This window comes from Coloeus monedula (assembly GCF_965178545.1).
Source record: "Coloeus monedula genome assembly, chromosome: 3".
Classification (NCBI taxonomy): domain Eukaryota; kingdom Metazoa; phylum Chordata; class Aves; order Passeriformes; family Corvidae; genus Coloeus; species Coloeus monedula.
In genome coordinates this window covers 13,981,189-13,996,025 of record NC_138783.1, presented here as the reverse complement: position 1 = coordinate 13,996,025, position 14,837 = coordinate 13,981,189, and positions in this window count along the sequence as shown.

Below are 14,837 nucleotides of genomic sequence, written 5' to 3'. Positions count from 1 at the left end.
TATTCATTTTATGAAGAAGGCTAACAGCAAAATTGAGTTTTGGCCAAACAAGATTAAAAGGTAGCAACAGTATTTTACAGTCAAAGAGGATTAGACGTTGTAAGAATTAATTTTGAACAAATTATATGGTCTTCTGGTTGGACTGAGATGTTGGTACATGCATACATTACACATATAAAACTAACCGAAACAGTTTATTCGTTGTCAGTCGCTGATTTCCATTAGTAAGCCATTAAACATAGCAAAAAGTAGTATGGAAGCTTATGGCTGAAGGCTGGAGAGACAAAGAGAGGGAACGTTATAACTTTGTCTCTTCTGAGCAAAAAAGACAAGAGAGCCAAGAAAAAGTAAAAAAAAAAAAAAGTAAAAAACCCCACATCATTTAAAATATGCACAATTACATACTTGAAGAGTCTCTCAAGTAACTATTTAAATCTGGATTCAAAACAGAAGACAACTTGTAGAAGGAAAAAGATTAGAGAGTCTCCTGGAGTTAACTTGTCCCATTTCTGCCAATTTTGTATTGACTCTGAAAGAACTGTTATGTAGGTTTCCAGCAGCTTCTCAGTCAGTCCTCTAGCAGTGAAATAAGGGAGAACACTGAAGAAAAGAGTTGATAAAATAAATAACGGAGAGGAAATTATTTAATTCTTTGCTTGAAAAAGTGATTATTTTTAGATTACCTAGAATATCTTTCAGAACAAGTGTAGTAACAAGAGTTTTAACTCATGCCTATGGCTCAATTCAGATATATTTTTTTCTTCCTATCAAGGATTCATTAAATCTTTGATTAGGTTAGGTAATTACTTGAGATAGCTTTCCTAAGACACAATAGAAAATAATACAACTGATTAAAAAGTTAGTTATTTATGGTTAAAGGCCAGCTTTTGAAGGCAGTCAAAGGGAAGACCACAATCTGAAACCTATTTCAGAGCTTTCCAACTGATAACTGATAAATAGGTGCAACAGACAAAAGACATGCACATTCTCCTATGGCCAGGTTTGTTTGAGTGGTTACAGCATACTCCAGTTAAAAATTTAGTGCAGCCTGAATGACTCTTAAATTATAAATAGGGAACATCTTCCTAACAAGAGCTCCGTGTTGTTCTTTCTCTTTTCTGAGTGAATGACTCGCATTTTCAGTTCCCCTTGCTCATGTTATCTCTAGACATCTAAACACAGCTACAATGAGGACATCTGGGGTTCAACAGTGAAGTTCAGCTAGAAAGAGCACAAACAGATTTCCTACTTCATTGCACATTATTTGAATTTCTTCCCTAAAAAAATTTTAAAAATGTAATGTGAATACATTTGTTTAAACTCTTAAGAGTATATAAAATAATGCAGACATATTTTTTGGAAAGTGCCAAAGAATTGGATTACAGTACCTAAATAATGTAAAAGTAAGTGGTCAGTACATGAAAAAAAAAGGAAAGCGCTAAAGTTCAGGGGATTTTTGGCTTTATTTCCATGGTCTTTTATTTGTGAAAGAAAAACAATTACAGCCAAAAATTACCTCATGAAAAAGAGTCAGGAGTCCATACTAAAATTGTACCATTAATAACAAGACTCTCCAGGTTCCGTCCGGCTCTGTTTCAGATGTTTTACCTGGAAAGGATTTGAGAAGTCATCTTTGGATAGACAGAATAATCCCAATAGCACAGGGATGCACCAAGAAACAAGGGTGCTTAACTGTACTAATAATTTAGTGCACTTTAGGGATAAATGACCAAATAGATTTTAAAAATTGAAATAAACCTTAACTAAATACCAATTCCTCTGCTTATGATTGTAGCACAAAATGAGACACAAAAAGGAACAGTAAGAGCAGTAGCACCTTTTTCTTTTCTCTTGCTCTTCGTCATCCAGAAGGATCCTGGAATACCTATTCCAAATAACTTTTTGTGAGCAACTAAAAGGTAATATCGGAATAAGCTTCAAGATTAACTTTTTTTCTGTAGCATCTTAACAAGTCTTATAAATAAATGGTACCTTGACCCTATATCTCTTCACTGTAGCAAGACTTTGAACTTTGTGGTATTCTGAGAAACAAGTTGTCTAAACCACTGTCAATTAAACAGTTTTAAAATAGGTTCATATCTTGCAGAAAACTCATCAACAAGGTAGTTAGTAAAAGTTCACAGTAAAAATAAAGCAAACTAAAGCAAAAAAGTGTAATGAATGAAATCAGCCAAATGCCTTTCCTGAGTTCAGTCCTTCTTAATACTTTCATTAATGAGCTAGATAATGAAGGACTTTCCTTGAATTTGAAGTCAATATGAATACAGGAGGCAGGAGAAAGGTGCACAATGTGCCTTCACTGTTGCCAGGAAGGATGTGATTTAAAAAATTCCCTTGACTAATTGAAGCTATACCCTGAATTATGTATAGGATGTAATTCCATAATGGGAGGAGAAAATTTTTATTAGGTAAGAATAATCAGCTATGCAAACACAAGCACTTAGGAATGGAATAGCAGGTCTATAGGAAAAGATGTGTGGGTTATAAAAGGAGATTTATTTGAAGCCTGTGGAGACAGGATAAGTATACACAATATGTGCTAAAAGCTTCTGTAATAAGACATTGTATGTGCTCCACATTCACTCAAGATGGGACCAGAAACAAGCAAATTAAACTGTATTAAGGAACTTTCATTTCAGGTGTCAGTTGAAAAGAATGCTAAAAATAGAAATCAACTTAGGTGCTCCTGATTCTCACGCTACTGGTAATTTTAAAGAAGTTAATAAATAAGAGAAGGTTGGTGTGGAATTGGCCTTGCCTTTGGGGAATGAGTCAGGGTCAATGACTTCTCAAGGTGACATGGAACCGTATCTTCTATGATTATCAACTAATCTCTTTGTCCTCAGCCCTGCACATTTCTGTTGGCGAGAACTCAATCTTTCATTTCATCGACAGTTAAATCATCATCTTTTCCCTACCTATAAACTCACAATGTGCTGAAATATGAGTTTCAAATGTCATTTATGTTATTTGTCCTCCTGGCGCATGTTTAATGGCCACTGCCACTAATAGTATGCAACAACATCTTATTATTACAATCTCTTGAGAGCAAAATGCCAAGAACTTTAACAGCTTTAAGCTTAGAATCAGAGAAGAGCTGTCATTGTTTCTTCCATCATTTTTATTTTCGTAAATTATGAGAGAAAATTCTCCTGCCTCGTTTGATGTGTGTCATCAACTGCAAAATCAGAGCTAACTGCAGTTTTCATACCCTGGAAACCAGCATGTCAGGAACTGAGCTGCAGTCATCAGTTAAATTAGCTCTGAGCACGCTGGGCTACTATGCTCTCATAGTATTAATTTTTCATAAAGAGAAGTTGTTTCAAAGAATACAAGCCGTTCTAAGCTAGAATAATTTCTTAATCTCTTTTTTTCTGTCTTAAGATTTTGGATTTGTAGCTTGCATGTTCCACAACTTGGAACAAGGTTAAGCCAGTGTTGGGGTCTCCTCCCCTGCCGTGTAGCCCTGGCAGAGGGGCCCTGAGGGGACAGACACAGGGTTTCCCTGCCCCTGCTCAGCCTCATTCCCATTGGTTGGTTTGTGTTCCCTGCGCGGGCAGAAGGACCCTTGGTCCCGTGACTGGAACAGTTCCTGGGCAGAGCCCCGGCCATGTGGCTGGAGAAATAAACATCTCTGAAACATCTATCAAGAATCTGTCTGTCCATATATATTTCCTTTCCACGGGACTCCTGGTTTGATACATGCATGTTGCAGTATCCCCACTGCAACATAATGGTGGAGATTTGTGAGCAGAACGATCCCGGATCCCTAAGCGACTGATTTGTGTGAGTAAACCCTGGAAACTTTGGATTCCTCTTCTTGGTTTTGTTTTGCTATTCCATATCTAAACTATGGAGGAACGGTGGGAAGACTCTTGGCTTTCAGAGCCGCATATGGACATTTATCTTAAACTTAAAATGATTCTTGAACAACGATTTGTAAATTTTAGCTTAATTCAAGCTCAAAAAGAACTGAAACACTTCCTGGCATGGTTGTTTAAGAACTTTTTCTATGTTTCTTGGGATTTAATTCTTACGAAGGGCTTTTGGAAGGCCGTTTGGACACAGTTAATACTGGCGTCAAAATATATGCCGATGGAAGAATATTTTCGTGAATATTATTTAGTTACCGAGACTGTTGAGCAATGTCAGCTGTGTCCTGGTGAAGGGAAGCCTGGCGCAGGGACCGTGCGGCCCAGGCCACGTGCACCGAGCGCTCTGCGAGCAGCAGCGAGGCAGTTCCCGCGCGCGGGCGGAGCCAAGCGAGCCGCAGTGTCGGTGGCGGAGCGAGGCGCGGCGGGACCCGGTGGTGCCCGCACGGCCCCGCACAGCGCGTGGTGGAGCGAGCCCCGGGAACGCCCGGCCGAGAGGGGCGGCGTGCGGGCAGCGGCTGGCGGCGGTGGCGGTGGAGCGGAGCCGCGCCCAGCCGAAACACACGCTGGAGCAGGGCACGGAGGGGTCATCGCTCGGGGGCCCGGCCGAGACATGGGTACAGCGCCTGGCATCGGCAGCGAAGCTGCGACCAGAGGAGACGACGCACGGAGAACTGAGCGGCGCGGCCCAGCCCGGCCCGCGCAGCCCCGAACGCGACCCCGGGAAGAGCTCACAGGCACCAGCAGCTCCAACAATTGCAACACGGGAGCGACCGAAGGAGAGAGCAAAGACGCAGTGAGACAGAAAACAGCAGCCACTCGGAAAAAGGAAAAGATCATAGTACCTAAGATCTTAGGAATAGTAAAATGGTATAATGTTAAGCAAAATTATGGTTTTATAACAAGGTGTGACAACCAGCAAGACATATTCGTGCATAGAACTGCTATTAAAAAGAATAACCCTGAAAAATGCATCCCAAGCTTGGGAGATGGAGAAGTCGTGGAATTCAAAATTATACGAGGTAGAAAAGGGTTACAAGCATCGCAGGTCACTGGTCACTGGTGTTCCTGTAAAAGGCAGTATATATGCAAAAAATCGTAGTCATGTTAGACAATATGTCCATTGTAAGCCCCCCCTACAGTCTCCCTTTCCTAATCCCACCTTTCCCTTTTACCCTATGTCCTATTACCCCCAGTGTATTCCTAATCCGTTTTTTTATCCATGGTTTCCCTCACAAAACCATGCTTTTGCCAATTGTTTCCCCAAAAATCCCTTTCCAATGCCGAGTGGGGGATGAAAAGGGGGAGGGAAGAAGTTAAACCCTCTCCTGCCTCAGTTTCCCCACAAAGCATGCTCAGAGAGTTCTGTCGCCCTTCTGTCAGCCCTAAGATGTTCCACAGAATCTGATTGGACATTTAAAGACTCAGGAGGGTGGCTTGTTTTGTCTTGAAACTGTTCTTGTTATGTTTATCCAGTTGTTTTCATTCTCCTTTTATTAAAATAAAACGGGTGAGGTGTTGGGGTCTCCTCCCCTGCCGTGTAGCCCTGGCAGAGGGGCCCTGAGGGCACAGACACGGGGTTTCCCTGCCCCTGCTCAGCCTCGTTCCCATGGGTTGGTTTGTGTTCCCTGCGCGGGCAGAAGGACCCTTGGTCCCGTGACTGGAACAGTTCCTGGGCAGAGCCCCGGCCATGCGGCTGGAGAAATAAACATCTCTGAAACATCTATCAAGAATCTGTCTGTCCATATATATTTCCTTTCCACGGGACTCCTGGTTTGATACATGCATGTTGCAGTATCCCCACTGCAACAAGCCAGCGTAATTATTAGATTACATAGGAGAGCTTTATATGCCACTTAGCCAGGGTCTTCTTGAAGGGAAATTAAAATGGTATGACATGACTTTATCTTGTTGATCATATCAACTGTTGTTCTATACCCAGTAATGACACATTTTTTAATGCTTAATTATGGACATGCCAATCAAGACCACAGCTAGAGATAAATAACTTTTGCTAAAAAAAAGAAAAAAGTTAAAATAAAAAAGATACTTGGTAGATTTATAGATAACTTATTAGAAAGCAGCTTTCCAGAAAAAGACATGGGGGCCCAACAGACAGCAAACTGAAAAGGAGTTGTCACTACCCCTTTGCAATGAACAAGGCCAAGCACATTCTCTTTTTTATCAACAAAAGTACAACCAGGAGGTCCAGGCAAATTATTCTCCCCTTCTGCTTCTCTCTATTTAATTCAAAACTTTCCAATATATGAAAGACACTAACATACTGGACCATGTTCAGCAGTTGACCACCGAGACAAGTCAGCAGATCCTTTGTACGTCTCATGATGTACAAAGGAAGGCAGAAAACTTGACTTTTTCATCTTGAAGAGCCTCAGAAGAGAGCTTGTTGCTCCCTAGAACGCCCCACAACTGGAGCATGTTGTAAAGAAGCATCCAGTCTCTTCTCAGAGGTATGCAGTGAAAAGGGCCAAACAAGCAGATGCCGGAACAATCATTTTCATTATGATATTAAAAAAAATTATAGAATCATAGAATGGTTTGGGTTGGCAGGAACCTTAAATTTCATCTAGATCCAAGCCCCCTGCCATGGGCAGGCACACCTTTCACTAGGCCAGGTTGCTCAATGCCCCATCCAACTTGGCCTTGAACACTTCCAGGGGTGGGGCATCCCCATCTTCTCTGTGAAACCTCCTCCAGTGCCTCAACACTCTCACAGTAAAGAATTTTTTCTTCATATCTAATCTGAACCTACTCTCTTTCAGTTTGAAGCCATTCCCCCTTGCTCTGTCACTGCGTGTCCTCATAAAAAGTCCCTCTCCAACTCTCTTGTAGCCCTCTAGGTACTGGAAGGTGCTCTAGGGTCTCCTTGGAACTTCCTCTTCTCTAGGCTGAGCAAGTCCAACCTTCTCAGCCTGTCCTCATAGGAGAGGCACAGAATGGCAGAATTTGCCCAGAGACACTGTGAAAACTCAATCCGTGTAGATTTTCAAAGCTCAGAAAGAGAAAATTGATCAACTTGATCAACATGGACCTGCTTTGAGCAGAGATTTGGACTGAAGGTGTCTTCTGCTCTGCATTACTCTCTGGTTCTAGGCTGTATCATGTGCTTTAATTATATGCAACAGACCTTTTGAATTTCTTGTGTCCTTTAACTCCCTGAAGTCTGGGAAAAGATTTCCACAAAATATGTTTAAGAGGAATATCTGGTTTTGACCATTCATCTTCAAAAAAGAAAGTTTCTGATTTAGCTCTGCCAGTTAAAACCTGTTCTACTGAAGGGCCATGATGTGAATGAGTGCATTTCAAAATCGTTTGTCTCGTAGGTTATTCTTGTCTTTTCAAGATTTTCTGCCATGAAAAGGACTTCTGAGCATCCTATTTCTCCTTTTTTTGCCTCTCCATAAGACTAAATACCTTAGATTGGCGTGAAAACATCTATTGTAAGAATTATTTGACTTCCACTCTCTTGAGAACAAAAAAAAAAGGGGATGGATGCCTTCAATTAAGCTTTGTTAATGACAATTCCATTACTGATAAACAATGAAAAGTGTCAACATCAGCTTGAAAGAATGTGCTTTTTCAAAAAACTCTCAACCCTGGAACATTATTCATCAGTCTCTTCTGAAAATGAGTTATTACAAATAAATAGCACTGAATCCAAAAGATTAAATCTAATCAGTGAGAAAAGTTATACTCTGGTTTACAAGGTTTGACTTTTCAAAAGTATTCCTACAGCACAGTGGAAAATGATATATATAAATATAAAACTTAAGCCATTTCTCCAGAGAATTACTTGCACAATATAATACAAAGAGCGTATTTAAAGAGAAAATTGAATTTACTATCTATATAATCTTGAGACGAAAATACACTAAATAAACCACTCTAGTACAAAGTTGTTAAAGACTTCATGGGCTTCTAGTTTGAACTAGAAAATATTTATATAAAATTCAATTTCAGTTTTCTATTCACACTTTAAAACATAAACATTTGTCAGTGTTACAGTATTAAACTGCCTTTTTCAAAGCTCTGGAAATAGCAAAGTAATGTTTCTCATTCTTTTTGAATATCACTTGCTGCTTTGCAATTCTTGCCTACCACCCCTGATTTTTAACTGTTTAAAAGTCTAAGATACGCAGATGAGAATATGTGCAGAAATTAGGTAATGCTGCATGGTTTTTTTAAAACCACAGAAATTACATTCCATCAGTGAAATTCTGGAGCTGGTGCAGTTTCCAATGAAACAAACTTAGCTAGACATGCATGCAAATCTCAGACATCATGAACTGCAATTCAATGGTAAAAGATTTTTATATCAAACCTCAACTTAACCCACTGAAATTTGTAGCACTTCCTAAAAAGGATTTTCCAAGGAACCTAAGGGATTTAATTTCATGTCTCTCACTGAAACAAGAATGGAACTGCGCTAAAAGAACAAAACCATAAAACATATTTAGGCACTTGGTGATGCAGACAGATACCTTTAAAAAGTGTTTGAGAGAGACTGAGGCCCTCCTGGAAGCTGCACAAAGGACAAGGATTCATAAGAATGCAGATGTAGTAGGGAACTGCTACTCTCCAACCTAAAAATTCAGATTCTCAAAACATTGATGAGCTGCCACATAACCCTAGAAATATATGAAATGTGTCATTGATAACATTAAAAAACAGTAAAGTTGCCAAAGTACCTAAAATATCTATTTCTTGACAAATGTAGCATGGTCCAGCTAGTGACTTACATGAGAATCACATGTTAGAAAAGGACCATCCCCTGCAAAACTGCTATGAAACAGGAAACTCAGGAAAAGAGGAAGTAAATGACATAGTATTTGCCAGAAGTATTTGACTTCAGAAGCTTATTGGAAGTGATTTGCATTTCTATGTCAAAAAGCAAGTTCAACCACCATTTTAAATTCCTGTATTCAAAGACCCAGAGAAGTGCACTTCAGGGCAGCACATTCACACATGGCTGAAAGTTGGAGAGTGTTTCACATCACTCAAAGCAACTTCTTCAGCTGATTAATAAACTGCCCAGAGATACTCCAAAGGGATCTCTCTGTCACACACTGTCTTCATCCACTGTTGTGACCTGAGGATGCAGGATCATTCAAAAGAATTAAGAGAGGAAAAGTTCTCCTAGCTTGGTGCAGAAAGCACTTTACCAAGAACCTGTTCCGAAGAAGTACTTTACACATGCTCATCTACCTGCCATGTACATAATTTTGATCCACTGAGTAAGTCACTTCAAGTTCAGCCTTCAGGTTCTGAACATATTGTGGGCATTCATTTTCCAAAGGCCCCTCTTTCTGGAAGCTGAAATACTTCAACTCAGGAGTTCACAGGATGGGAGAAGCATCAACTCGTTGTGCTCTTTAGCTGGGTTAATATCCCCTTACTAACTTCTAGAAGTGAGTAGCCACATGACATATATGGATGCAGCATTCCTTAACAGTTGTTCTTAGACATAAGATGGCAGACAAATAATAATAATAATACTATATTATTATATTTGTTATATATTACAAATATAAAATTTTATTATATAACAAATAACAAATAACAAATCTTAAATTTTTTCTTTTCCTTAGCAATGCACTTACGTTAAGTCTACAGGTGCGGGAAAACCCTTCTCAACCCTCAAATCTCCTGATTCATGAAATTACCTTATCCAGCAGAGCTGTGCAATGCTACGTTTTAAACAGGGGCCATAACACTTCCAACATTGTTGAGAGTAATAAAAGAGCCTTGGAACCGTTTCATGTCTTTCTGTCACATTTGAGTTTCCACCCTTCCAGAGTGTATTGTCATACCTTCTTTGTTGTTGCTGCTGAATACTTCGGGAATTTTCCACCTTTGCAGCTCTAACCTCTTCCATGTGCTTTGCATCAAGCTCCCTCCCCATTCCACCCAACATCAGGATGAACACTCAAGGGTCTTGATCTGGAGAACACAATGGTATTATTCATAAAATCCATGGCAATGAGACCTTTTACAAATCTGTCTCGGTTTTGAAAGACAGGTGTCTACTAAGGAAGGCAGAAGCCCCCCTTGAAGTGGCAGATATAACCCCTTTTCCCTCTAAGTTATTATATTTTGAAATCAAGGGCCTTTAGACAAAGATGTGGGAAATAGGAATAACAGTTCTTTACTACATATATATATATATATATGTATGTATATAACCAGTCCAACAAAACAACAACAACTCTGGCAGTAACAGCACACACAAACCCAGTCCCAGCCTTCTCGGCTGTCGGGCCCTTTCCCCTCGGGTGCAGTTCCGCTCGCAGCCGGCAGGGGCGCTGGCGGCTCCCGGTGAGCAGGGCAGGTGCGATGGTTCCCCCGCGGCTGCAGGGGGCGCTCCGGAGCGAGCTCGGGAAACACGCGGCACCAGTGCCCTGGGATCCCGGGAAGGGAAGGGACAAAGGCTTCACAAACCCCTGGGCAGCCGATCCCGGACTCTCGGAAACAGCAGGCTGGAACGGCATGCTTAGAGCAGCAGGCTGGAGCGGCAGGGACGAGCACAAATCCCGAGTGGCAGACGAGATGTATCCAGATGGGAGAACCCCACGGATGCCCAGGCAGGCAGGGCGAGCAGGGCTACAGCGTAGCGAAAGCTCGAAGCAGCAGCAGTGGGGCAGGGCAGCCACAGCCCAGCCTCCAGCAGAGCAGGAAAAGCGGCTTTTGGGGTCCCGGCGTTGTTTCCAGCAGGAAGAAAGAACGGCCAAAAAGAAAGAAACAGCAGCTCCTTTCTCTGCAGCTCCTCTCTCCGGACGCTCAGAGCGAACTGAACCCACACCCAGGTGTAGACAAAAGGAGTAGCCAGGCCCGCCCCACCCCCCTTTTTGTCTTTCTTAAGTACAGCTATTTGTCCCCTAGCAACATGCATATGGGAGAAAATTCCTTTAACAGAAAAAAACTAAAACTAAACTAAAACCCCAACAAAGCCAATCGTTCATACTATAAGACAAAGTGCAGAAAAATTACACAGACTACTTCAGCACTTACTATCTGCTTAACAAATCACTTAACACATGCAAGTGTTTGGCTGAGCATATTACTGACTTATAACTTCAGGGGTACAGGAGAAGCACAGACATAATTAACCTGCCAAACCTGCACTGACCATCTGCTCCTGAGATTATTAACTTTAAACTGCTTCTTTGTCAAGAAATGTCAATTAACTTACCACAAGAAGCATAGCTGGGAAAATGAAATCTCACCTTTAATGGTTTGATTTTGTCTGTTAGTTTCTGTTTCCAGCTCATAGCCCAACAGAAGAAATTCCCTTAGTGCACTGCTTGATGTACACCTGAAAATATCAAATAAAAGAGATGTCTCCTGTTTCTGCTCCTTACTAATTTCAAGTGGGCAGCAGCCCAAAAGACAAGAGGATAAAACCATCAGAAGGATGAAAATCTTAAACAGATACATAAATACTAGTTTTGGACCCATTCTATGCAACTGACCAAGCATGATGTCTGGAGTGATTTCAAATAATTTGTTACCCTCCTTGTCCTGGGACAGAGGCATCACACTAGCAGTACTTGGAAATAACCATCCTTAAGTTTAGCATTTGGATCATCCTTACAACAAATAGTCTATGGGAATAAATTTATGGCTGGTTATCCTGAAAACTGACGTTCCTTGGGAACTGACAAAGCACACAAGAAATCTAGGACTATTTTTGGAAGAGTCATTAAACCAAATGTTTCACACACTGAACTATTAACTAGACATTATCACTGTAAGAATACTGAATTAAAAGCCAGTAGAAAATCCTTCAGATGAAAAAATAAGAATTAATAGTAGCCAATCTGGGATAATCTAGATCATTCAATCTGTCCATATTAGAGATTAAAGCATTGGGTTTTGCAGCTTTGATAAAAGTGGTTATACTTGGTAACTCCAGTGATGCCTCTTATTTACATCAGGATCTTCTTGTAAATATTATTACTATGTAATCTTACAAAGCTCTTGGATTCAACTGCACCCTAATTACACATATTTATTTCTATTCACTCACTACCTTTCAATGCCAAGACATGCTGTGTTTGTTTTAACAAAAGTAGAGCTCTGAAAATCCGTACCTAGAACTTTTCATTTCAAACACCAGATATTTCAAACAATACCTATATTTGGGCCACAGTGACGGTTTGAAAGAGAAGGGTTGCCAAGCCCTCAGAAATGGCAAAAAGTTATCTATTCTGTTGTTAACTGCTTAAAAAAATAAAGGTGAATGAAAGTTATTAATCAATGAAATGTAAATTTGACTTACTTTTATGTTGTGTTAAAACTCTTGAGCAAAGTTTGCAAGGTTTGAAAAAACAGGATTTCTGAAGAGAGGACAACTTAAATTTTAAAAGCTGATATATTCTGAAAAATACTCATTCCTTACTTAAGCATGTTATTATTTAATAAAGTCTAAGAGATGGAAAATCCCTTTGGGTGCATATTCTTTCCTGCTACGTGGTTACTCATTTTTAAATACAGAAGACATTAAAAAAATATTATACTCAAAACATAGTTAGATGTCAGACATTTCTTATAATCTGTCATCAGAGACGTATAATGATCAATACTGTAATGGACTCAGTTTTTACCTAGCTTAGATTTTTCATTAAAATTGCAAGAAATACTAGAGATAATAAAAGACCCCTCTCCTAATGTATTTGTTTCAGAATTCCTTGTTTCTCAAAAAATGGCTCAGTAAAGATTGGAAATTTAATTAATTTTGCCTAAAATTAGACAATTTTGTAAAAAAGAATAATAGCAAGAGGAAAAGCACATGTTTTATACAACATATTTATGTCCTTTTTCATGTCTTAATGACACTGGATTTAGTCACAGTTGCCCACCTCTGTTGTTCACGCTTTTCCATTGAAAACAAATGTTTTGGTACAGGTCCATGAAACATCAATTCAAATGAATATTTAACAAACTGCTCTCAGAAATTTAGAAGGCAAATTCTCAATTAAATCTACCTTTTTCTCATTCCTATTTTAGAGGTTAAGAAAGGAAAAAAACAAATCAAACCAAATCACAGAAACAAACTAAAGGAATGTATTTACATGTGTAATGAGCAAAAAGTAGGATTTACTATGAAAATCTGATACAGTTTCTATTAATCCAGTTATCTGTTATCATAACTCTTTATCCTTATGCTCACAAGTATTTTTAGGTTTCAAGGAGACAACTAAACCAAAAGCTAGTACAGGACAAGGTATTTGAAACCCACTGCTACCTTGCAAAAAAAGGTGGTTCTGACATTTCAAACTCCTAAGCACCATGAATACTGGCAGGAGGTGCCTGCCCTTCAGTTGGACACACTGAGCATGAAAGTAAATTCTGAGACTCTCACTAAAGTTTCATCTCAAAGTAACTGGGTCTCCCTGAACTACAACCGAGTTATTTAACATTGTCCTTTCACAGAAAATCTTGGCTACAAATATAATCAACTTTTCTTTTTTACGAAAAGACCCCATGCAATTAGCAATGTGCCACCTTGCATTGCCCGATCTGGTCATTTCCAGACAAAAGAGGCAGCAAACCCACGCCAGACTCATAGACCATAAACATTTAATGGGAGATAGAAGAAAGCAGTACTTTGTGCAGTTATTTAAATTTATTCCAAGTATCTCTTTCTAACCATTACTACTGCTGCAGTACTGCACTACTTTAAAGTGCAGTTCAAAATCAAAAGCAAAAAATATCCCTTACATCTCATAGACAGGAATCATCACAGTCCTTTTCTACAGAAGTAAGCATTTTGATTTAGATGCAACATGAGTAACCTGCCACACAAAGGATAGAAGCAGGCACAGTAGCTTTCATCAGTATCCCATCATATATAAGAAAAAAACCCCAATATTTTTCCTCAGCTTAAAAAAATATTAAGGCTAGTTTTATTAATGAACTAACAAATGCATAACTCATATCCAGTATTTCATTTCTACAAAATGATTGTACTCAATATTTTGTATGTTGAATGTAGCATCTGTTACGATCCGGTTTAGGTCCAGAAAAGCAAAGCAAGCTAAGTCTCTGTGCATAAACCAGATAGAATTTAGAAGGTTCAAAATATCCCCAGAAATGAGATTAAAACCAAATGAGGTTAGATGTAGTTGCCAAAAAAATGGATGTATTTTATTTAATAGTAAAAGAGGCAAAGAGAAGGGAAGAGAAAAGAAAGAGAGAAAGAAATAGAAAAAAGAGGTGTGTGTGTGGGGTGGGGGAACAGGGAGAGGTGACAGGGGTTAGGTGGAAGCAAATCACCCATCCAAGGGTCCCAATGACGTCTCGTTGCTCCCCTCCATCCGGTCTGCTGGTGGTGAGGGACCCCCATCGCTGCCGTGGCCATGCTGCTACATGCTGCTGCACGCCATGCCACGCTGCCACACCACACGCCACCACACGCCAAAGAGTGCAGAATTCCGTGGATTAATACACACTTTGGCCAGGTGGCCACATGCCTCTCTTGCAGGGGCCAGCTTGACACTGTCCCTTGCAGCACTGAGGGTCTGTTGCATCATCTCTGGTGCTCTGGTTCAGGGTCTGGGGAGCCCTTTGAGGGGGGCCCCTGTGATGGGCCATGTCACCCCCTCCTGCTGTGGATAAGCTTCCCTCCCCCCGGTGAGGACCCCTGAGCTGGGCTCTGCACAGTTGGAGGATGGGCAGTCACTGCATCTCTGACCACAGGCTTGTCCAAAATACCCAAAGCCTCTCCTCCCGCCACCTTTTTGGTGGAGGGTCTGTTTTAGCCTGGCAACTGATAGCCCTGGGGCTGTGGTCTCCACCTTGGAGGTGTTAAGCCTGTGCTTTGTGAATGTCCCCAGCCCTGAGTTGTTACTTTATCTTATCTTCATCAGCGAGGGGTGTAAGGCCACAGTCAGGGCCCCATTCAGGGTTTGGTAGTCTTCTCTT